At 33.3% G+C, this 25,217-nt stretch overlaps 1 pseudogene; it reads right to left on the bottom strand.

Moving 5' to 3' along the window:
• Positions 1-16,522: 16,522 nt before the first annotated feature.
• LOC149190577 (uncharacterized protein C26H5.07c-like) lies at positions 16,523-23,266 on the bottom strand (annotated as a pseudogene).
• Between the last annotated feature and the right edge of the window lie 1,951 nt (positions 23,267-25,217).

Raw genomic sequence — 25,217 nt, 5'->3', positions numbered from 1 at the left:
GTTGAAATGCTATTCAAAATTGATTCCATTTCTTCCTTTGACATAGTTTCTCCTCCATGAATGATGAACTGTCAGTCGAATTGAAATTATTCAACGCGATTGTCTGTCTGCTAGTTAATTTTACAGATTCTTTATTTTTGTTTTGCGAAATAATTTAGACATCAGAACAGTCTTCTTAGGGCAAAATCGATTCAAAATTTGGAAGAAGTTTTGGAGTTGTTAAAGGGCTGTCATTTGACCACCCCTGCTCAGTTTCGAAGAGTGGTCTATCTCAACTCTAGGTTCTTCTTTTATAGATCCGAAATGAACCTGAAGTCTAAGCTGACTTTCCTTAGGACCTTCATGGAGGAAGATGATATCTCTAAACTAATTATTACGTATGCAAGGGCATTTGGAGCCAGTGAGAAGAAGCTTAAATCTGCAATTTTACTTTTGAAAAGATTGGGTGTTGAGGGTCGAGTATTATCAGAGTTAGTAGCTAAACATCCTCGTATGCTCATGGTTTCAGAGGAAAAGGTAATGAAGTCATTTAGACTTGCTGAGGATTTGGGTTTCAAGCCGGAATCAAAGAAGTTTGTAGTTGTGGTACATGGAAAGCTTAATCTAGCAAAAGAAACCTTAGAAGAAAGATTGCAGTGTTTGAGCAGTTTAGGTTTCTCAAAGAAAAAAATTTCACAAATGATAGATCAAGATCCGTCTATTCTGTGGCTTTAAAACGAATGGTGAGATCACTCACACTTTCCTCAGATTCAATGGTACATCAACAACATGGAGATCAAGCTTGTCTACACACATCAGTATATAGGTCAGAATGAACAAGGATAATATGGATACTCTTTAGTGACTAGAGGACAAATATGGTTGTGGCTACATATAAGCTCTATTATAGAGAAGCAAATTTTGTAATCTATGTCTAAGTGTTTCAGGACCAAGTGCAATGTTAGGTTTTGGTGGATTACATTTTCTTTGTCTTTTTGTACAGATGATATTGCAGCTGGGAAATATTATGTTTAGTATGAGAATAGCTTGGCAGAGAACTGCCAGATTCTGCAATTCTTGGTCTCTGAAATTCATGAGAAAATTTGGGGTAGATAAAAATCTCATCATTGTAAGCTGTATCTGATCTGAACAAAATCCCTACTAAAATGAGACATGCATTGAATTTGTCAGTAAAAACATTTGCAAAGATTATGAGAAATAGATCTTTAATATGATTTTTCCTATTCATAGTTTTTTCTTTTTTCACCAAAGAACTCGAGGTAAACGCTCCACTCTTGGAAATTTTAATAAGGGGACATTTTGCAGGCTATATAATCTTCATGATTGCTCGTGCTATATTTCAATATGATTGGTAATTTAAAAAAAAGTGTTGAGGCTTTCTATTTAGATGGTTTCAACTAAAGAGAGTTAGGCTGGATGGGACTCTAGCTTAAATTTGTCATTCCCTATCATAACAAGGAGTGCTCTCAGAAATGTCCCACTTGATCCATTTTTGGCAGGGAAAGGATAGAAATTTGAAGAGATTGGGCATAACTCTACTATTTATAATAGAGTTCAAGTATTACTTGGACAATCATCTGCCTTTTTAAGTTTTAGGCTATTCTGCCCTCCGTAGTTACAACGTTACCAAGTTTTGTTTCAGTTGTAGTTTGCAAAAGTAAACACCTCATCTTTGCAAAAGCTAACAATTCATTTCAATGAAGAATGTAGTGAATTATTTGTTCGTAAACTTTCTAAGTCATGTTGTGAATGAGTATTCGAAATGTATGATGCCTTCTTCATTTGTTTGATGAGATGGTTGATGGTCCTTACCATTACAATGTAGATTTCCTATCTTTCAACAAATTTTGAAAGTGTGATCTAGCGATTTTAATAAGGGGACATTTTGGCTATATAATCTTCATGATGCTCTTGTAGTATTTCGTGATGCTCTTGAGGTATTTCGTGATGCTATCTTTCATGATGCTCTTATGGATGATAATTTATACTAGACTTGTTGTTTATATGGTTTCAAGTTTCAACTAAAGAGAGTTAGCCTGGATTGCACTCTAGCTTAAATTTGTCAATCCCTGTCATAACAAGGAATGCTCTCAGAAATGCCCACTTGATCCTTTTTGTGCAGTAAAAGGATAGAAATTTGAAAACAGTGGGCAGAACTCAACTATCTATAACAGAGTTCAAGTATTACTTGGACAATCATCTACCCCTTTTAGTTTTAGTCTATGTTGCCCTCTTCAGTTACAACATTACCAAGTTTTGTTTCAGTTGTAGTAATGGAGTAGTTGCTTTGATAACATCTAGTTTTATGCTTCCACCTTAACAGCCTTTTCTTTGTTGGTGGCATTACAATTATTACAAATCTTGTCCATTACGAACAGATGACCAAAGAAGGTATAATTTGAGGGAGAAATTTATCAGAGGTTATTGCAAAGAGGTTGTTAGAATAAAGGCTTATGAATAAATAGTACAAAGAGGACTTAACCAACATAGACTTGGCTTTGGCAGCTGACCCATTCAACCTTGAACTACACAATCTCCCCAGGTTAGCATGTCCTTGAGGTTTCTAAAGATAGAAACGTGTTGTGATTGGCTTTACGATCCAATGGGTTGAATAGGGTAGATGCACTAATTTTATTTTTAAGCAGTAAGGCGTTCCCCTCTGAAATCCACTCTCCTCTTATCTTACCTGTCAAACTATGATATGTTTGATCTGATGTTAAACGATTAAAATGTTTGCTACCGTTAAAATGTAGTTATAACTAAAACAATAACAGTCTAAACTTCATCTTTTTCTTTGACCAACGAACCTTGAAGGTAGAAGGCCATGGCTTGCATTGCATAGTGAAGGTAGAAGGCCATGGTTTTACTTAGTTTGTAGAAGAGGGTGATTCCTTGGCATAGATGAGTAATGGAGGCTTTGAAGTCTATGCAAGCGTTGAAAACAAAAATGCATTTTATATTGATTCTTTGTTTGACAGAAAAACGTTTCCTCGAGATATATGTGGATTCGGATGTAGAATCCTCAGTTCTGTGAGATATTCACCACCATGTGAAGGGTGAATTGTTGAACGTTGACACGTAGACATCTAGTGAATCAGATATAAGGCCAAGGATATTCGCCACACGCCAAGGCATGAAAGATGGAAAGTTGAGAGTGGAGAAGGTAATGTTTATTGAATCACATGTAAGGATAAGGCTAGGTCGTGGATAAATTCATCCTGAATGAAAAGAATTTAAAAATCCGTGGCAGGCTGTTTCAGTGAACGAATGGTAAGATCACTCACACTTTCCTCAGATTCAATGGTACATCAGCAACATGGAGATCAAGCTTGTCCAAACATGTCAGCATACAGGTCAGAATGAACAAGAGATAATATGGCTACTCTTTAGTGACTAGAGGACAAATATGGCTATGGCTACAGATAAGCTCTACTATAGAGAAGAAAATTTTGTAATCTATGTCTAAGTGTTTCAGAACCAAGTGCAATGTTAGGTTTTGGTGGATTAATTTTTTTTGTCTTTTTGTACAGATGATATTGCAGTCAGGAAATATTATGTTTAGTATGAGAATAGCTCGGCAGAGAACTGCCAGATTCTACAATTCTTGGTCTCTAAAATTCATGAGAAAATTTGGGGGTAGATAAAAAGCTCATCATTGTAAGTTGTATCTGATCTGAACAAAATCCCTATTAAAATGAGACATGCATTGAATTTTTCAGTAAAAACATTTGCAAAGATTATGAGAGATAGATCTTTAATATGATTTTTCCTATTCATATTTCTTTTCTTTTTTCACCAAAGAGCTCTAGGTAAACGCTCCACTTTTGGAAATTTTAATAAGGGGACAATTTGGCTACATAATCTTCGTGATTTCTCTTGCGGTATTTCAATATGATTGGTAATTTTAAAAAAAGTGTCGAGGCTTGTTGTTCAGATGGTTTCAACTAAAGAGAGTTAGCTTGGATGGGACTATAGCTTAAATTTGTCATTCCTTGTCAAAACAAGGAGTTCTCTCAGAAATGTCCCACTTGATCCATTTTGGGCAGGGAAAGGTTAGAAATTTGAAGAGATTGGGCAGAACTCTACTATCTATAACATAGTTCAAGTATTACTTGGACAATCATTTGCCTTTTTAAGTTTTAGGATATGCTGCCCTCTGCAGTTAAAACGTTACCAAGTTTTGTTTTAGTTGTAGTTTGCAAAAGTAAACACCTCATCTTTGCAAAAACTAACAATTCATTTCAATGAAGAATGTAGTGAATTATTTGTTCTTAAAAGTTTTTAGTCATGTTGTGAATGAGTAGTCCAAATGTATGATGCCTGCTTCATTTGTTTGACGAAATGGTTGATGGTCCTTACCATTACAATGTAGATTTCCTATCTTTCAACAAATTTTGAAAGTGTGATCTAGTAATTTTAATAAGGGGACTTTTTGGCTATATAATTTTCAAGACGCTCTTGCGGTATTTCATGATGCTATATTTCATGATTTGTTTGACGTATTTTGTGATGCTATCTTTCATGATGCTATTGCGGATGATGATTTCGATGAGACTTGATGTTCAGATGGTTTCAAGTTTCAACTAAAGAGAGTTAGCCAGTATAGAGAGAACTTAACCAATATAGACTTGGCTTTGGCAGCTGACCCATTCAACCTTGAACTACAATTACAAGCTCCCCAGGTTAGCATGTCCTTGAGGTTTCTGAAGATAGAAACGTGTTGCGATTGGCTTTAGGATCCAATGGGTTGAATGGGGTAGATGCACTAATTTTATTTTTACACCATAGGGTGTTCCCCTTTGAAATCCACTCTACTCTTATCTTACTTGTAAAACTATGATCCATTTGATTTGATCTTAGACAATTAAAATGTTTGCTATCGTTAAAATGTAGTTATAACTGAAATAATAATAGTCTAAACTTCATCTTTTTCTTCGACGAGCGAACCCTGAAGGTAGAAGACCAAGGCTTGCATTGCAGAATGAAGGTAGAAGGCCATGGCTTTACTTATTTTGGAGAAGAGGGTGATTCCTCGGCATAGATGAGTAATGGAGGCATTGAAGTCTATGCAAGTGTTGAAAACAAAAATGCATTTTATAGCGATTCTTTATTTGACAAAAAAACGTTTCTTGGAGATATGTGGATTCGAATGCAGAATCCTCAGTTCTGCAAGATATTTACCACCATGTGAAGGGTGGAGTGTTGAACATTGACAAGGAGACATCTAGTGAATCAGATATAGGGCCAAGGATATTCGCCACATGCCAAGGCATGAAAGCTGGAAAGTTGAGTGTGGAGAAGGAAACGCTTATTGAATCACACCTAGGGACAAGGCTAGGTCATGGAGAAAGTCATCCTGAATGAAAATAATTTAAAAATCTATGGCAGGTTGTTTCAGTGAACGAATGGTGAGATCACTCACACTTTCCTCAGATTCAGTGGTACATCAGCAACATGGAGATCAAGCTTGTCTACACATGTCAGTATATAGGTCAGAATGAACAAGGGATAATATGGCTACTCTTTAGTGACCAGAGGACAAATATGGCTATGGTTATAGCTAAGCTCTATTATAGAGAAGCAAATTTTGTAACCTATGTCTAAGTGTTTAAGAATCAAGTGCGATGTTAGGTTTTGGTGGATTACTTTTTTTTTTTGTATTTTTGTACAGATGATATTGCAGTTGGGAAATATTATGTTTAGTATGAGAATAGCTCTGCAAAGAACTTCCAGATTCTGCACTTCTTGGTCTCTGAAATTCATGAGAAAATTTGGGGTAGATAAGAAGCTCATCATTGTAAGATGTATTTGATCTGAAAAAAATCACTAGTAAAATGAGACATGCATTGAATTTGTTAGTAAAAACATTTGCAAAGATTATGAGAGATATATATTTAATACAATTTTCCCTATTCATAGTTTTTCTTTTTTCACCAAAGAACTCCAAGTAGACGCTCCACTTCTGGAAATTTTAATAAGGGGACATTTTGGCTATACAATCTTCATGATTGCTCTTGCGGTATTTCAATATGATTAGTAATTTAAAAAAAAGTGTTGAGGCTTGTTGTTCAGATGGTTTCAGCTAAAGATAGTTAGCCTGGATGGGACTCTAGCTTAAATTTGTCATTCCCTATCATAACAAGGAGTGCTCTCAGAAATTTCCCACTTGATCCATTTTGGGAAGGGAAAGGATAGAAAATTGAAGATATTGGGCATAACTCTACTATCTATAACAGAGTTCAAGTATTACTTGGACAATCATCTGGATTTTTAAGCTTAGGCTATGCTACCCTCTACAGTTGCAACATTACCAAGTTTTGTTTGAGTTGTAGTTTGCAAAAGTAAACACCTCATCTTTGCAAAAGCTAACAATTCATTTCAATGAAGAATGTAGTGAATTATTTTTTCTTAAAATTTTTTATTCATGTTGTGAATGAGAGGTCCAAATGTATGATGCCTGCTTCATTTGTTTGACGAGATGGTTGATGGTCCTTACCATTACAGTGTAGATTTCCTATCTTTCAACAAATTTTGAAAGTGTGATCTAGCAATTTTAATAAGGGGACTTTTTGGCTGTATAATCTTCATGACGCTCTTGCGATATTTCATGATTCTATATTTCATGATGCTCTTGAGGTATTTCGTGATTCTATCTTTCATGATGTTCTTGCAGATGATAATTTAGATGAGATTTTCTGTTAAGATGGTTTCAAGTTTCAACTAAAGAGAGTTAGCCTGGATTGGACTCTAGCTTAAATTTGTTAATCCCCGTCATAACAAGGAATGCTCTCATAAATTCCCCACTTTATCCATTTTGGGCAAGAAAAGGATAGAAATTTGAAGAGAGTGGGCAAAACTCAACTATCGAAGACAGAGTTCAAGTATTACTTGGACAATCATCTACCCTTTTTTAGTTTTAGTCTATGCTGCCCTCTTCATTTATAACATTACCAAGTTTTGTTTCAGTTGTAGTAATGGAGTAGTTGCTTTGATAACATCTAGTTTTATGCTTCCATCTTAACAACCTTTTCTTTGTTGGTGGCATCACAGTTATTACGAATCTTGTCCATTACGAACAGATGACCGAAGAAGGTATAATTTGAGGGAGAAATTTATCAGAGGTTATTGTAAAGAGGTTGTTGGAATAAAGGCTTAGGAATAAATAGTACAGAGAGAACTTAACCGACATAGACTTGGCTTTGGTAGCTGAGCCATTCAACCTTGAACTACAATAACAATCTCCCGAGGTTAGCATGTCCTTGAGGTTTCTGAAGATAGAAACATGTTGCAATTGGCTTTAGGATCCAATGGGTTGAATGGGGTTGATGCACTAATTTTTTTTATTCCGTAAGGCGTTCCCCTCTAAAATCCACTCTCCTCTTATCTTACCTATCAAACTATGATCCGTTTGATCTGGTGTTAGACGATTAAAATGTTTTCTACCGTTAAAATGTAGTTATAACTGAAACAATAACAATTTGAACTTCATCTTTTTCTTCAACCAGCGAACCCTGAAGGTAGACGACCATGGCTTGCATTGCAGAGTGAAGGTAGAAGGCCATGGCTTGCAACAGGCTTGTGTTGCAGAATGATGGTAGACGACCATGGTTGCAATGGGATTGTATTGTAGAATGAAGGTAGACGGTTCTCCTTGTGTGAAATAGTGTTTTGGAGAGAAAGAGGGTATATAGAGGCAAAGGAAAGATTTTTGTTTCAGTGGGAACATGGGTTCAAGGGAGAGAAAAGTGAGGGTGGCTTTGAAGCTGCCAATCCCAGCTTAGGAAGATGCATTTTCTAAGCCTATGAGCTCGCCAAATTTAGCTAAAAAGATATTGCCAGTTTTACAGCCTTGTTAGGCCTTTGAACTTAGGGAGTTGGCATCTTGGCTATTTTGGCAAATGAAACTTTTATTGAAGCCACCAAGCCTTGAACTACAAGCCTTTGAAATCAATTAGTTGGCATCTTGGCTCCTGTAATGAAGAAAAACTTAATAAAAACGTTGTTGAACCTTTGATTCACTAGTTCTCTGCTAATTCATTGAGGATTTGATCACTTGTAGGGTGAATCAATCTTCATGAGAAGGAGTTGGTTAGTTTCCAGGATTCCTTGGTTCACTGATGATCAATGCATGTCAGTAATGGTTCTCTGCACATTGGAAGAAGGTTAAATCCTCTACCTGAAATGCTTCATACTAATCATGTAAACCTTGTCTCCATGGCTCAAAAATGAAGCAAAAGGAAACTTGTCAAACTATTTTAAATTAACTGAAATGGAGACCAACAAACTCCCTTGGTTTTTTGGCTTCATAAAACCATAACCCACTCTCATGAACTCAGATTTACAAATTGTCTGTTGCACAATGTAGATGACACAAAGATCTTTTAAATGAATGGTTGGACACCACATTTTGTGTTCAAATTGACAAGTTTCGTAATGTGGAAAGTCGAAATTGCCTAGTTGATGGGATTTTTTTTTAATGTGCATTTCTGTACCTATGAGCCTTGAATTGAATTCTGTTAGTTGCATTGAGTTTATACACTTCAAAAACATCTACGAAACCTCTTCTAGAATTCCTAAACTCATTTCAGTGGATGTCGAAATATGTGAAAAAAACGTTTGGTGCTCAGTCAAAGCGCTGCTTCACTTGAATCAAAATTGTCTTTGTGGGAATGCCTTTTATGCTATATGGTTTTTAATCTAGGTAATTGATGTTACTGAGATCCTCACACATGAAACTAATTTTAAACAGTGAATGTGGCCTCTGGACACCAAATGCACTGAAGGAAAACACATTAAAACTCATCGCCTTACTTCAAAAACTTCAAAACTTGCTATGGTTGGATTTATTGGCATCATAATCTCAGTTTTTGGAGGACCTACAAATTTTTTTTGCTAATTGGAATTCAATTCATTCATTATAGGTAAAATTGCATTGTCTAAGGCATATGCCAAAGAAAAACAAATCTCCAACCCGATGATTTGTCTTTTAAAGAATGAATGTGACTGAAAATAAACTTTTTTTATGCTTTCTCAATCTATTTTTAGTAAATTTTTCCCAATTCAAATTCTAGAGGGTGAATAATTGGGTTTGAGAGGCAAACACACCTCTAAGCTCACCAAATTTAGCTAAAACAATATTTCCAGTTTTATAGCCTTGTTAGGCCTTTGAACTTGGGGAGTTGGCATTTTGGCTCTTTTGGCAAAGGAAACTTTTATTAAAGCCGCCAAGCCTTGAACTACAAGCCTCTAAACTCAATTAGTTGGCACCTTGGCTCCTGTCATGAAGAAAAACTTAATAAAAACCTTGCTGAACCTTTGATTTAGTAGTTCTCTGTTATTCATTGAGGATTTGATCACTTGTAGGGTGAATGAATATTCATGAGAAGGAGTTGGGTGGTTACCAGGATTCCTTGGTTCATCGATGATCATTACATGTTAGTAAGATTTTGAGATTTACATGGTTCTCTGCACATTGGAACAAGGTTAAATCCTCTACCTGAAATGCTTCATACTAATCGTGTAAACCTTGTCTCCATGGCTAAAAAATGAAGCAAAAGGAAACTTGTCAAACTATTTTAAATTAATTGAAATGGAAACCAACAAACTCCCTTGGTTTTTTGGCTTCATAAAACCATAACCCACTCTCATGAACTCAGATTTACAAATTGTCTGTTGCACAATGTAGAGGACACAGATCTTTCAAATGAGTGGTTAAACAACACATTTTGTGTTCGAATTGACAAGTTTCATAATGTGGAAAGTTGGAATTGCCTAATTGATGGGAATTTAAATTAATATTTTGGGAGATTGCTTGGTTAAAAGAAACACAAGAAGCTCCATATCTAGCGCTGAGAAATGTTTTGCTATGGTGAACGGTATTAATCACTATCAATGTGTGCATAGAGAGAGAAAAATATCCATACTCATTTCATAATTGTGATACTCTTTTAGGGTTAGTGTGGCTCAATAAGTTGAAATCTAAATCAAGGTTGCACGAGGTAACCACAAGAGAACTGCAAACAAGTAGAATGGAATTGAACAATTCTTCATCTTTTCAATATTTGTTCTTGTGCAGTGGTTCACAATATGTTCATCTATGTTATACTTTATTTGAAGGTGTTTGTTACTAGTTTTTGGTTGTAGAAGGTGAAATTGAGATCTTGACAACTTTGAGAAAATAGCTCCATAAATTAATGCTAATTTGTTATTAAAGTGAGTGCCTTAATAAGTTAAGAACTCCTTTGTGACTATGGTTGTCAGATTCTAGTAAGTTTTAGTAGAATGAAATGTTCATATTCAATGATTCTTTATATGTCAAAATGCTTCTTGAATTTATGCCTTACGACATTTCCTTTGCAACATCTAGTGCAATTGCTAGTTTTATTTTTTTTTAATTATAAAAATAATTGATATATAAGTTAAACATATATGCATTTAAAAAAACATAGAACAAGATTATTAACCATGTAAATTTACCTCCACTTTATCATGGAGATTATTAATGTGTAAATAGACTTTGTTACAATGCCATGTCTTATCAATACCGCATACCCAAAAACCATAGCTCACTACATATGATAGTTGTTCATATAACAATTTTTTTTAATTATTTTAATTAAAAGGGGAAAATGACATAACTACCTTGGAGATAAATCTCAACCTTCAATTTGTGTATGCTTGGAGGTTAAATCCCTACCATCCACCTAATAGTTATTAATAATTAAATTAAAATTCTCTATTCCAAATAGACATGCCTATCAAGGTAACTAGCATAACCATATAAATTAAATATTTGGTAAACGTTGATAAGCATCAAATCCATAACAAAAAGCCAAGCTCGTCATTGCTAAAATTAAGGAAATTATAAAAATGACTAAATTATAACTTTATTATTATTATTATTATTATTATTATTATTATTATTATATAAGTTAAATATAAATACATTTCAAAAAACATGGAACACCATTCTTAACCATTGAGATTTAACCCTACTTTATCATGGATATTCTTAATTTGTAAATTGGCTTTGTTACAATACCATGACTTATCAATACCACATGCCCAAAACACCATAACTCACTTCGTTTGACACTTATCCTATACCATTTTTTTAATTAATCAATTTAATTAAAAGAAAAAAAGAGGCTTAACTACTTTGAAGATAAATCTCAACCTTTGAATTGTGTATATTATTAAGAATATTCTAGAATATTCCGTGGAAGTTAAATTCTTTTCATCCACCTAATAATATTGATAATTAAATTAAAATTATTTTTATTATTATATTTTTTTTATATAATATTAATTATGGATATTATAGAAAAATATTCAAAAAATAATTATTAATTATTATAATTCTATTATTATATTTTGAGAAAATAAAATGATATTTATAATTTATAATCAAAATATTTATCTATATAATTAAAATAAATTAATATTTCAAATATTTATTATTATATTAAGAATAGTGATATATATATATATATATATATATATATATATATATATATATATAATTTAAAAATATTTAAAATAAAATTTATTTAACAATATACAAAATTAAATTATTAAATGTATAACTTTTTATTTTATTTTTGTCATTTTTTGGTTTTTGTGATTAAAAGAATTGATAAATGGGTCGGTTTCATACTTTGACACAAAGTTGATTCTAACCACTATTACTATAACCCTTAGGTGCTTACATATGTCGCTTTCACAGATACAAATAAATTAGGGAGATTTAATACTAGAACCTCCTCATACATAACACTTTGTTTTCATGGTGATTGACAATTATGCTATCCCTTAGACTATTTAATATACATTTATTTATCATTATTATAAAAAATTTAATATATAATTAAATAAAAAAAATTTTATAAGTAATATTTTTTAAATAAATACAATTTAAAATAAATCTAAATTAATATATTGAACTGCAATTCTAAATTTAAAAAGTGTTTAATTTTCTATAAAGTAAAATATAAATAAATTTCAAATCAATCTAGAATTTGAGAAATGTTTGATCCTCCATAAAGTAATTTGAGAAGTGTTTGATTCTCCTCACTAGCTAGTCATCATTTTGGACAAATAAGTCCACCATGCAAATTGTGTTAGTCTTTATTGTAGGAAGGAACTAGTTTTTTTTGTAAAAAATCTTATGATGTTTTGCCAATATTTCCAATGGATTATGGATGTATTCTACTGTAATTCAATTATGGCATTTTTCATGGCTTAGTCAGAGCCTTAAGGAAATTAGAGGATCTTAGTAGATTGTGTTGTAGTTCCTAGCCTTCGTGCATTCGAGTAGGGTAGTTCCATATGGCAAGTTTTGCTTACTGTTAGTTTTTATATCTATTTTTATCCCAAATGGTAGTTATGATCCTCTAAATAACTCTTTTGATGATATGAAAGGCTTCCAATGTAATATCTTTTTCTATTTATAGAAATCAATCGAAGAAAAAAAAGAGAGAAAGATTCTCCATAAAGTAAAATATAAATAAAGTTCAAACCAATCTCTTATATGTTTTTATATAATGAAAACCTAGCTCACAATGATTAAATGAAGCATGTCGTTTTTCGATATTTTGATATTAATTTATTTAGTAAATTTTTTATTAGTAAAATAATAATAAAATAGATTTTATTATTAATAATAATTTTTTTTATTATTGGTAAAATACATGTTTAATAAAATATATTTTTTATTTCTTTTGATTTTAGTTAAAAAAATCCATTTTTGTTTAAGTGAGGATGACATAAAGATGCCTAGTTTTGTTTAGACCATTCAAACACAAAGGAGGAAACCAATTTGTAGAATAAAGATGATATTACAAATATTATTACTTCAAAAGTTAAGAAGAAAATGTGGGGACAATAAAAATATATTTTTGTCTTAATTACTTTTAAGAAGAAATTAAACATTGCTAAGATTAAAACTAATTCTCATGAGCTTCATAATGAAATTGGGCATTGGTAAATTCCCAAAATTCCATGGGATGACAGGTTTTGTCCCCTTTGTGGTACTAAGAGGATTGAAAATAAAAAGCCCTTTCTCTTAGATTCCCCATCTTATTGTCAAATTTGATCTAATTCCTCAAATATTTATCACACTGCCAAACTTCTTGACCTTTTAAGTTAGCATAATTATCGTGATTTAGGAACATTCTCTCAATTGACCTAATTTTCAAAATATTTGTCCCACTACTAATTTTCTTGAGCTTTTAAGTGAACATAACTATGGTGATTTGAGAATGCTTATCTCACTTCTTTTCAAGAATGAAAATAAAATGTTAAATAATTTATATTAATGTCTTGCCTTCTTAAGGATTTATAGACCACATAGGTATTATCATAGTTTAAAAACTGATTGTTCAGAATTGGTAACTTGTCAAATCGACTGATTAGATAGTGCTAGGTAATGAACCAATAAAAATATTTCTTGGAGGTTTAGTTTGTACCAATTAGGTACCAAACCAGTAAAAATAATCCCTTATTGGTGGGTTCCAACCTTAATCATCCTAATCAGATCTCACATGTGTGGGGAGAGTTTAGAAGCCCTAGTAGTGGGTTTTTAGATGGTTTTGGAGGAAACCAAAGGTTGTTTCCCTCTCAAAACAACCCTCCTTGTCTATAAAACCAACTCTCACCCTCCTAAACCGTAAACTTAAACAAAAAGCATAACTCAACCTCAGTAATGCTAGCAATAAATGTCCCCACCACTAGTAGAAAATGGCTAATTAGTTAATAAAAACATGACTAAAATTTTCATATAAATGAGCATTTTTCAATTGGTGACCAATAGTGGCTAATTTATAATATCTTATAATGCGACCAAATTTTAGTTGTATTTAGTGTAGTCATTAATTGATTGTCTCAATTTTATCGTCTAGTAGTATATTTAGTCATAAATTTGGTTATTAATTTAGTCATTGATTTAGTCATTAATTTCCACAATTAATGACCAAATACACAACAAAATATACTACTACATGATCACCCAAGAAAACCAATTAATGACCAAAGAAATATGACCAAAATATTGGTCGCGTTATAAGATACTATAAATTAGCTACTAATAGTCATATATATGCAAATTTTAGTCAGCATTTGAAACCAATTAATGAATAGAGAAATATGACTAAATTTCCGTCTTGTTATAAGATACTGTAAATTAGCTACTAATAGTCGTATATATGTGAAATTTAGTTGTCATTTGTAATAACAAATTTATCATTTACAATAGTCATTTATCTTTTTTGGTAGTTTCATATTCATTATATAAACGATTGATTTATTATTTTATATTCATTTCATTTAATTTCATTAATAATCATTATAGATGACTAATTTAGTCATCATATATTCATTTTATTTTATTCATAATTAATCAATATAAACTACTAATTTAATAGTTTTAAATTCATTTTGTGTGTTCATTATTAATCAACATAAATCAATTAGTATGTTTTTGTGACTAAATTAAAAATATGTCGTACAATGTGCATGTTCATCTAATATGAAAACACAAAGTTACATATGTTAATTACAATACTAAATAATATCAAGTACAACTATAAATAAGTTCAACCACATAAATTATATTATATGAAATGTCAAGTATTAGAATATGAGTTTCCAACTTAATATTGGTTGGACTACAATTTACACATGAAATATTGTTTCATCACTTCAAAGCATTATCATTGTGTTCCTAAGGTATTACAGGTGAATTCACTAACTCTAAAGGCTTGACCATGAATTTGTATGTGTGTGTCACATGCGAGATATTGGCTTTCGGAGTATCACTAGACTGGTTCTCTTCTCTCTCACTTTTTTATTTGACACTCCATTGCTATTGTTCTCCTCTTTCTTCAATTCCTTCTTCTCACCATCAATACTGAATTCCTCTTCTAAAAATGAAAGAAGACACAATGCAAGGTATAAGACATGAAAGATGATGAACACTAAAATATAAGTTAAAGTATACTATAAGGTATTTGTACAACATATAACTCAACATCAACAATGTTAATGTCATTTCCCCCCATAAAATTAAGAAACTTGAACAAGTTTTCTTCAGTTGGGCGATAGTGGCCACTATGTGGCCAGATGACCTATATAAACAAAGAAAATAAAGTGTCACCATAGAAAAGAACACCTTAGGAACTTAGTATTCAAACTTCAGGAAAATCTTAGGCATAATCATGTCAACTAAGTTACATGCTAATAAATTTAGGCTGTAAATAACTTATGAAAAGAAAAAAAACAATATATAATAAATAATATATGACAACTGGATAGAAAATATCATCATAGAAGAAAAAATTCTCCTATGGTTACCCACACATGTTCCATATATTGGCTCCTCCACAAAATTCATTGTAAAGGATTACCAAAATTGGACTTCTCTCTCTGAATGGATTGTCCCAACTACCAGTTTGTCAATTGTCTTGCTGAAAGTGGATTTGCTGTGTTGGCCATCTATTTCCAGTGATAAGATTAGCATTATTTGCACTAAGATCTAGATTTATTTATTTATTTTATTTTATTTATTTAATTTTTTTTCTTTTTTTTTTTGAGATGAATCGTTTGTGATTTTACTACTATTAGAAGTTTATACTCAACAACTCAAAATCATTTCCATGGAAGAACATGTTTTGAGCTAAATAGGATTATAGTTCTCAAAACAATGTAATGCTCTCTATGTCCACATATTCATTTCGAGTGGTATAAGTCAGGTGATGTATGAAGGTTGCAAAGCACCAAGGCAATACATGGAATGAAATTCCACATAAGATTCAAGAAGAATGGAGATTGAAGAGATATGAGACTCTGTACAAGGATCTACTGTCAAATAATTCCCAACTTGAATCTTCCATATTAATGATGTCTCTTACTAATAACATTATATGATATTAGACATCGTATGTAATGTCAAGTACATTTGAAGGCATAATATACTGAAAGAAAGCAATGACATAAGCATAAATATATTTGTAAAATTCAAAATAGATCACAAAAGACAAGATTCCAGACAGGGAATCTTCATCCCCATAAACATATTCATTCCCATGAACAACCAGTTTCTTCATGATCCAAACACACTTTAAAAGAAAATGAGAAAAAGAAAAGCATAAATATGGTATTGCTAGACTTTGTCAAAATTTACAAGAAAAATATCATAGAATACCCATTAACATCAAGACCTCATGATCTAATCCAAAAAATCAATAAATGATAAAAAAAACATTAATACGATATTTGCAAATGCAACAAATGACTAGAATGTACAAGGCTAGAATAGGTAAAATATCATCTCAGAGCACAAGAAAAAAACCAAGCCTTGTCAATCCAAGATAATGCACAGGAAGACATATAAAAAAAACCCAAAGCATTCTGGATAGAGGAGACTAAGGAGAGCAGGAAGTTCAAGCACAAAATTATACATCGAAAGGCAGGATTTATGTGATCTCATTCCCCGTAATATATTTATAACAAAATTTCATGTTATTATTTATATACTCTGAATACATGTTATAATAAACATCACAAACAGTAAATAGAAAAAAGGAAATGAAAGGAAAAATTAGATGTCCTTTAAAACTTCTTACCTGTTCATCCTCTTCAGAATCTACAAAAGAAGCTCCCACAGATTCTAACCTGCACTTAGCATGGATGATAGGACCCAACTTAGACCCATCTATGCCTTCAGTGCTCTCACTAGGAGCCTGCATATACATAGCTCCTTTATACATCCATCCATCTACTTCATTGCTATAGAAATAATCAAGAGCTCCAAATAGAACACAAACATTGTATTTGTCATCAGCATACACTACCACTTTCTCACTATATTTTTTATCCAAAGGTATTTCCACAGGAAAAAACATAGAAACAACCTTAGATGTTGACACCTTTGTTCCAATGAGTCATTCCTTGACACTCACAAACCATTTTCAAGGCACTAATGGTGGTGTTTTTGCTTATGACTCTTAGATACAGTTTGATTTTGAGACACATGCCAATCCATGTGATTGTTGTGCTCTTCTTGAAACTTGAAGTGCAAACCGCATGTTGTGCACTTTCCTGGAAAATCCTCATACAATGCACTAAGAACAATTTCACGACGAAATTTGAGTATTTTTTAATTGAATTGAGTTCCAATGATGTCTTGAGAAACAACCAATGCTTCAACTGGAATATAATTTAGAGGTGTTGCATTCAAAGATGGGGCTGGAAATAAGGATGTCATAGTAGAAATGGTAGGTATAGTTTCTTTTTTTTATCTAAGGATCGATTTGGTATTGCGGCCAAATAAAAAGGTATAGATGGATTAGAAGAAGAGGCGGCTGAAGTTTCTGCACATATTACACCCTGTGCCATTAATGACCATAAAAGAGAGAACACATGGCCTATCAAAGATGGTAATTTGGTGTTTGAAGTTGTCAACTGTGATGTTTGTGATTTTGATGCTACCAATAATGAAGCTGGTGGTGGGCTAGGAGATGGAGGAGGCTGCAATCCTTCTAAAACTCGGGAAGACAAGTTATTGGGCAATATAAGAAGTAAAGCATGCCTTGATGATAAGCCTCAATTACGATTCATCATGCTACTATCAACAACAAATCCCGTTGTTTTTGATGCTCCATAACTTAGCTGTGATTGTTTTGGAGGTTGGGATTGCATCAATTCTTGAGATGAAGTAATCTACTGAAATGGAGTAAGGAGAATTGGTTGTACTTCCTGAGGTATTGGTAACTATTATGGAATTTGGTTACCTTGTGATAGGTTGTGTGGTAACTGATTCAAAAACTTTTAGTTTCAAAAGGAATTTGGCCTAGTGGTATGAGAGGTCTCGAGTTCATTTATCGAAATGCCCCACTCTCTCTCATTTATTGGTAATGGACAACTCACTCTCTCTCATTTATTTTTGTCATGTAATTTTACCAGGTAGGTATTAACAACCACTCTAAAATATCTAGCTCCTAGAATCCAATAGACAACACACATCCTTAAAAAAAATTTATTAATGGCACAAAGCTTACATGGGATCTTTCATAAGAAAACCCTTTTTTAAAAGGGTTTGGAAATCTCTCTCCAAATTCATATGTTGAAAAGTTTGGCTAGCTTGAAATAGAGCTACACTTCAAGAGGTTCATTCCTAGCCCATGATTGTAGCAGAGAAAACAATTTCCTTTCTCCCTAAACACCTCAACACCAAGAACCTCAAAATTTCTCAACCATAAGGTCTAGATCGACAAGAAGAAACATTGTTCTCCAAGTTTAACTTTGAAATATCTAGCCCATCCCTCTCTTCTCCCTACAATATTTGGCAACTAAGAATACCTCATGAAGAGTTTGATCACTAGTTGAGATCCCAACAATGGTATGTTCTCTGTTTTGTTGGGGCTTCCAAGCATAATCCTAGGGTAGCAGGTGCAGAGGGGAGGTGCTAGTGCACCCTGAAGGACAAGAAGAAATAGCCTTTTCCTAGAGCCTAGGAAAAGCCTTAAAAAACCAAGCGGGGACCTAAGAAATAATCAAGAAATCAAATAAGCATCTGCATTAAACATCAACAAGCTAAACATTGTGGAAGACTCAACCTTGATAATCATGCATCTCCAATTTAACTCTCTCTCTCCTCAAACTCTAGATTGAATTGAGCTTTCAAACATATTCACCTTGCTCTAAGTTTAGTGTTGGAATTCCACACCCTTCATGTGCTTAGAAAACACAACAAAATGGCTGATTAACTAACAAGTCATGCCATGAGAAACAAGGAAGGAAATCTAAAAAAACTTAGAGGGAACTCCATTTCCCAATCCCCTAAGTATGGCTTATATGGTTGTTGTCATGCTAAGTCATATGGAAGCATTATGGCTCACATGAATATAATGCATGCATATCAATTTTTTAAAATATACTTCACATCATTTCCATTCACTCCTCCTCGCCCTTTGTATATGGCATCATACTCTTTGCAATAGGAAAATTCGAGTGTGAAATTAGTTATGATATCTATTTAATAGGTTAATCCAATGTTGTTATATCCACCTCATTCAGTTGTATCCTTGCTCATGCACTTCTATGTGGATTACGAAGAGGTATAGGGTCATTCTCTGGACTTGCCATTGCCAAAAACTAATCTTGGCTCTTCAATCAGCACATGGCAGCATTATGGTATCCCTGCTCTTGCCCTTTGATAATTGGGGGGATGTGCGTTTTTCTCCAGTTTGGTGTGTGCTCCGTGGTCCAAACTTTCAAACAGCTCCATCATGGTCACTCACACATCCAAATCAAAAGAAACCTATGCATCTTTAGAGTAATATGGACCACCTCCAATTGTAGCATTCCCAACTGACATCTCAATGGTCCACCACAATGGACATATTGATAAGTTAGCATCATCAACTTCAAAGGATGGAGGATGATATTAGTGCACTTAGAAGCCAAATTGAATAAATGAAGCTCTCAGGCCAACATGGTTCCTATTCTTCCTCTTTTTCAACAAATTGAGTTAGTTATCCTCCTCCTCCTCCTCTTCTTGACCTAAATATAGAAGCTCAGATTGTTTGAACACCAAGAAGAGAAAAAGAGAATTAGATTAAATACCTGCAACTTTTCCAATGTTTTTGACAAGGAATTGAAGATCCATAGAATAAATAAAGAATCCAAAAATGCAACTGGTAGGGTAAGGAAAATTCTCGCCTTCCCTGAAACATCATTAACATTACCAACATTTTCCAAGAGCTCTAGTGCCTTTGAAGAAAAAAATTATATTTCTCCCAGAAGGATCACTTTAGATGTAAGTCCACCAAGTGTTGGTCTTACCACACCATAACCCATGGAAACCACAAGAAGAAGAAGGTGGGATATAGTCTTCTTAACAACTCCGAATGTAAATGCCCAAATAGTGATATCCATAGGCCTGTGTCCAATAAAATTAAAATTTGCATATTCAAAATACAACATAGCCATTTCACACATGCCAAGAGAAATTACTATGGTAATACAATTTTGAAGCTGTAATATATCTTTCTAAAAACGAACATACTGGAAAAACCAGACGAGTCCAAGCATAAGGTAAGCCAATGACATGAAGCCATAAAATTTCAAGAACGGGCCATCCTCCTAGGAAAATAACCCATTGGACTCTTCTAGATGGTTTCACCATTGATCAATGTACCTTTAAGTTGGGGGTCACAAAACATGAAGTAAAGGTTGTACATGCTCGTTTTTGTGATTGGGATGATTTTTGGTGTCATTCTTGTCACATCATTATTTCCCTGGAAAAATATTTGTACGTGCTTTGGCCAATATTGATCATCATAATGGTGGATAATGATTTTCCCTTGTTTACAACCATCTGCCTCAACAAGATCACGTGTGCAGCAGAGAGAAGTAGAACTAATAGACGTGGAACCCCCAATCTTATCCCTGTCCTTAATTTCAAACATTATTGCTTCAATAAGTCCTGTATTATGCTCCATTTCTTCATGTCATGATGCAGACTCTTTTGTCCTTTTGAAATTGATAGACTCTGGCCCCTGTAATTTGAAATTGAAAGTCGACAGGAAGATCTCTGACCCTTGTAATTTCCATAGGCATAAATTAGATCACCATGCATTGGATAATTAGAGCATTCATGGTCTAATTGTTAAATTCTTAATTTTTTGCACATTTTCCTTGAGCATGGAACAAACCAAACAGTAAGGACAATATATGATTTTCATGAAAATAGATACTATGAAACCCTACATAGAAAAGAAGAGTCTTGGCCTACAACAATTAACCTATCCTAGCTTATAGGAAAATTCATATATAGAACATACAAAATTATCAGTAGTCAATAATCATGCAAAATAGCTAAATTCAAAGTGTGTTAACCCCTAAAGTTTTCCCCTCACAAATTTATAGGTTTAAATACTAGCACATATCATTCAGTTGGAGGTCCAAAAACAGATATGGATACAAGCTCCAGATTGGTTCCCAATATGAGTAGCCTCAAGCTTGATTTAGTCATGATTGAGACACATTTTTTCACAATTTGGAGAGGTTTCTATTGAAATATTACTTTAACAATGGAGGTACACTTTGAGGATTCTAAAAATTTTCAAAACACAAAAGGACACAAGAGTCCTGATTTAATTTCAGTCGAATTCATTGGTGGTCATCATTATGATGAAGCCACTAGCAAATGGGAAGTTTGAGGCGTTGCAAGAGTATCTTGGTTCAATGGAAAAAACATTCCTCACAAAGAGGGATTGTAAATTTTCACCTTAATGCTCCAAACTTGTTCTACATTAATATTCAACTGGATGAGTTCTTGGTGTAGGAGTTCATTCTTCTTTACTTTATTGAGAATTCACCATTAGCAACTAGTTCTCACTAGAGATAGGGTGCACTTGGATGGGAAAGGGTTCAAGGACAAGGGTGTAGTGTTGAAACAAGATAATACTGACAAATTTTGGTCCTTAGAACCACTTGGACTAAGAGAGCACACTTGTTGCATAAAAATATGTAGTGTTGCATAAAAATACAAGTGGTTGTGTTGGCACTTGTGGGTGCATAAAAATATGTAGTGTTGCATAAAAGTACAAGTGGGTGAGTTGGCACTTGTGGGTGCATTAAAATATGTGATGTTTCATAAAAAAATGTGGAGAGGGTGAGTTGGAAACTGTGAGCATATGCCTACTTACTTGACACATGTAGAGTGCTTAACTAATCAACCCATTATCCATTTGTAAACCTAGTCTAAGATTAGGGTCACTTACCTTATTTTTAACTCACTCCTCTTATTGTATAAGAGGAATGAGAAGCACATCACTTCATGACAATATTTTTTTGCTTGAAAAAAGAAAAAAAATGCTATGTAGAAAAAAGTATAATAGCTAGTAGTTGTTACTTGCTTTGTTTGCTTCATGAGCTTGGGAGACATTATTAGTTTTGCATTGTAAGCTTGGGAGACACTTATTTTTTGTTTAAGTTTTTCATTTGAAACTTAAAAATTGTTATTTTATCGTAATGTAATCATATTTTATGTCTAATAGAAGCATATGTGTTTGTGGTCCCAAATTTGGCTTGTAGATCTAATTTTATGGATCTAATTTTTGGGTGTTTTAGTAAACAACCAAGTTGATGCTACAATAATTTATCATGCTTTAATTTTTACTTTCAAATCTGATTTATGCTGGCATGGAGCTGACCAATTTTAATTTTCAGATCTGAATTTTGTATTAGGTCTAGCCCTAGTGGTTGCTGAAATTCTCCAACCATTTAATATGTGGTGTCTACACTCTTGAACATTCCATGAAGAGTTTTGTTGACTGCATATATGAAGTTCTAGAAAGTGTTTCCAGAATAATAGGATTCAACATTAGAGATGAAACATCTATAGTGCATACCCACGACCTTCTGAGGTGAGAATTTTAACAACAGTTACTATGGAGAATGAAGTTTTAAAATGTTTTAAAAAATGAAATATCACCAACTACACATTTATTCAATTTTCATTTCTAAATCATTTTTTCTCAAAGTACTGCTTTGCCTAGGATATCTATTTCTATCATCAATTTTCTAAACAAACAAGTCAATATTCAATAAACATCAATTATTTCTTGGTATCTTGACTAAAAACTAACATGTCAATAGCCAATTTAAACACACGCAACAAAAACATACATATCTGAGCAATAATTCCATCACGTCTATGTAATCAATATTATATTAAATAATACTTTGAATAGGGTGTTAATGAGGCTACCTAAGGAGGGTGGCCTAGGTTGACAAGGGCCCTGCATGTGGTGTAGTTCAGAACAAGAAGCACCAACCATAATACAAAGGTAAATGTTGGAAGGGATGCAAGTGTTATCAGTGTAACCATCCCCATACTATCCCATTAAGGTAAGCATTTGGAATTGGAGATTACCAATATAAACATTAACTATGACCATGTTGGAAGGAATTCCTTTAGGTATCATTACCTAAGGGAAATGAGCATAATCATGACATTGTGGAAGCTTGTCTTGAGCTTTGGATCTATGCTAGCACTAGACACTGGATGGTCACAATGGCTAGAGGATAATAGTAATATCCTTTGTAAAACTATGGCTCTCAATTTGTGGTTGATAAACCTATCCCAAGGGATCTAGTGCCAAGTTTCAGGGTTAGTGGTGCATACCTTGTTCAAAGCTTTGGCCTTGTCAGCAACTTTAGAGGTGTTTTGTGCATTGTGACCAAGGGTTGTTTCTGAGTTCATCTCTTGTGCATTGTGACTAGGGATTTAGTTCTGAGTTCTTCTCTTGTGCGTTGTGACCAAGGGTTTGGTTCTCATTTCATCTCTTGGGAATTGTGATTGGGGATTTGGCACTCATGGATTTGATATTTCATTTTTTACTCCTTGAACAAAGCTTAATCCCATGACCCTATTGATTTGAGAGTGCCCACATAGGGTGATCATGTAGGTGCAAGCAAGTTTGAAGTTTGGTACAAGGGGAAGTCCAAGGAAGAAAGATGTTGAGCCTTGCAAAGGTTGTTGTAGAATCCTATCACGTTCACTTCTATGTGAAAGCTAAACAAAAGGTGATAGAAATAGAGGAAGAGGTAAGGAAGAAACACTAAAAATCTTCGAGTGCAAGCATTGATGTAAAACTAATAGCCTAGATGCCCCACCTAAGTCACTCCAAGAGTAAAGATTCCAAATATGTGAAAATGCTAGAGTTATGTTGGCAAATCAAGGGGCCTTTGGCCTTTGCAATTGAAATCAGATGCAATCAAATTTTTGAAATTTTGTGAAGGTTGGATAATCTTGACAAAAAATATGAAAATAATTCATCTCAGCTTGATAGCAAGTATGACAGTTTGTTATCTGGGGTTCAAAGTATTGCACTGGTGATGCCAGAATGTGGAGATGGAGACTAAGGTTGGAAATGTTGACCTAGCAGGGAAATGGTAGAAAGAGGAAAAAGTGAAGGGGGTGGTCCAGATGAAGCACTGCATTGGCACAACTTCCACCCTGTAGGATGAAGACACCCCCTAGTGATCATAGACTTGAAGGAAAACTCAAACTCCTAAGCTCCAGTTTGTTCATATTTTTTGTTAGTTTTTATCTCTTTGATGTTAGCTATAGACCCTATAGGGTCTTTTTCATCTAGTTCACAACTAGTAAGTAGCTCTTCTTCATGAGATAGTTATATTTTAAGATTTTTATTATCTCTTTTTGAAAGTTGCAGGATGGCCCGTTGGACAGCCTGCAGATAACACTGGATGTATTTTTCCTATATATATTAATATAGAAGTAGCTGAATTATGGAAATTTAAATAAATATATATAGATATATATATATATATATATATATATATATATATATATATATATATATAGAGAGAGAGAGAGAGAGAGAGAGAGAGAGAGAGAATATCATCGTTGAGTAGAAAAGTTAACTATGTTTGACTATGTCATCGTGTTGACTTTGGACATGTGTCTATGGATAATTATAGGTATGTTAAACATAATGCATATTATCAAACATATTTGAACATAATGTTCATGTGGACTTTATGTTTGTGGGGTTAACCCATTTCTGAGTCGTACAACAACAAATTTGATAAGACAAAAAAATGTGAATTAATCATAGCTTCTTTTCCTATTGGTCCAGACGAAACACATGCTTGGATCGAAAGGATTTGTCCTGTATTTGGTATTGAGGCCCAGAGTCTGGAGGAAATAGAGGAACATATATGGGAGAATTTAAAAGATTATCTTGATTTGGTACGCGGAAAATCTGTCTTTTTCATGGGAGATAATCTCTTAGAAATATCTCTAGCAAGATTCTTAATCATATGTGGTATGATTGTTTATGAAATTGGTATTCCATATATGGATAAACCGTATCAAGTTGTTGAATTAGCGCTTTTAAAAGATACATGTATAAGAATCTGTATACCAATACCACGAATTGTGGAGAAACTAGACAATTTGAATCAGATACGACGTATGTTTGACCAAGTTAAACATAATTATGATGTGCTAATGTTTAGATTAATATATTATTAATGTGATAATTTATATATTAATGTACTATTGTATATTTACTATTATAAATTTATTAACGTTTAAATAATATTTTTAAGTTATTAATATTATTAATAAAATTATTGAACTTTAATATTAATACTAACCTTATTATTAAACCTATTAATGTTAAACT

Source organism: Pinus tabuliformis, chromosome 3_1 (genome assembly GCF_031772625.1).
Source record: "Pinus tabuliformis cultivar Carrire ecotype Pingquan chromosome 3_1, CPIR1, whole genome shotgun sequence".
In the NCBI taxonomy this organism is placed as follows: Eukaryota; Viridiplantae; Streptophyta; class Pinopsida; order Pinales; family Pinaceae; genus Pinus; species Pinus tabuliformis.
Note: the sequence above shows the minus strand (reverse complement) of the source record. Positions and strands in the feature narration are given on the sequence as shown.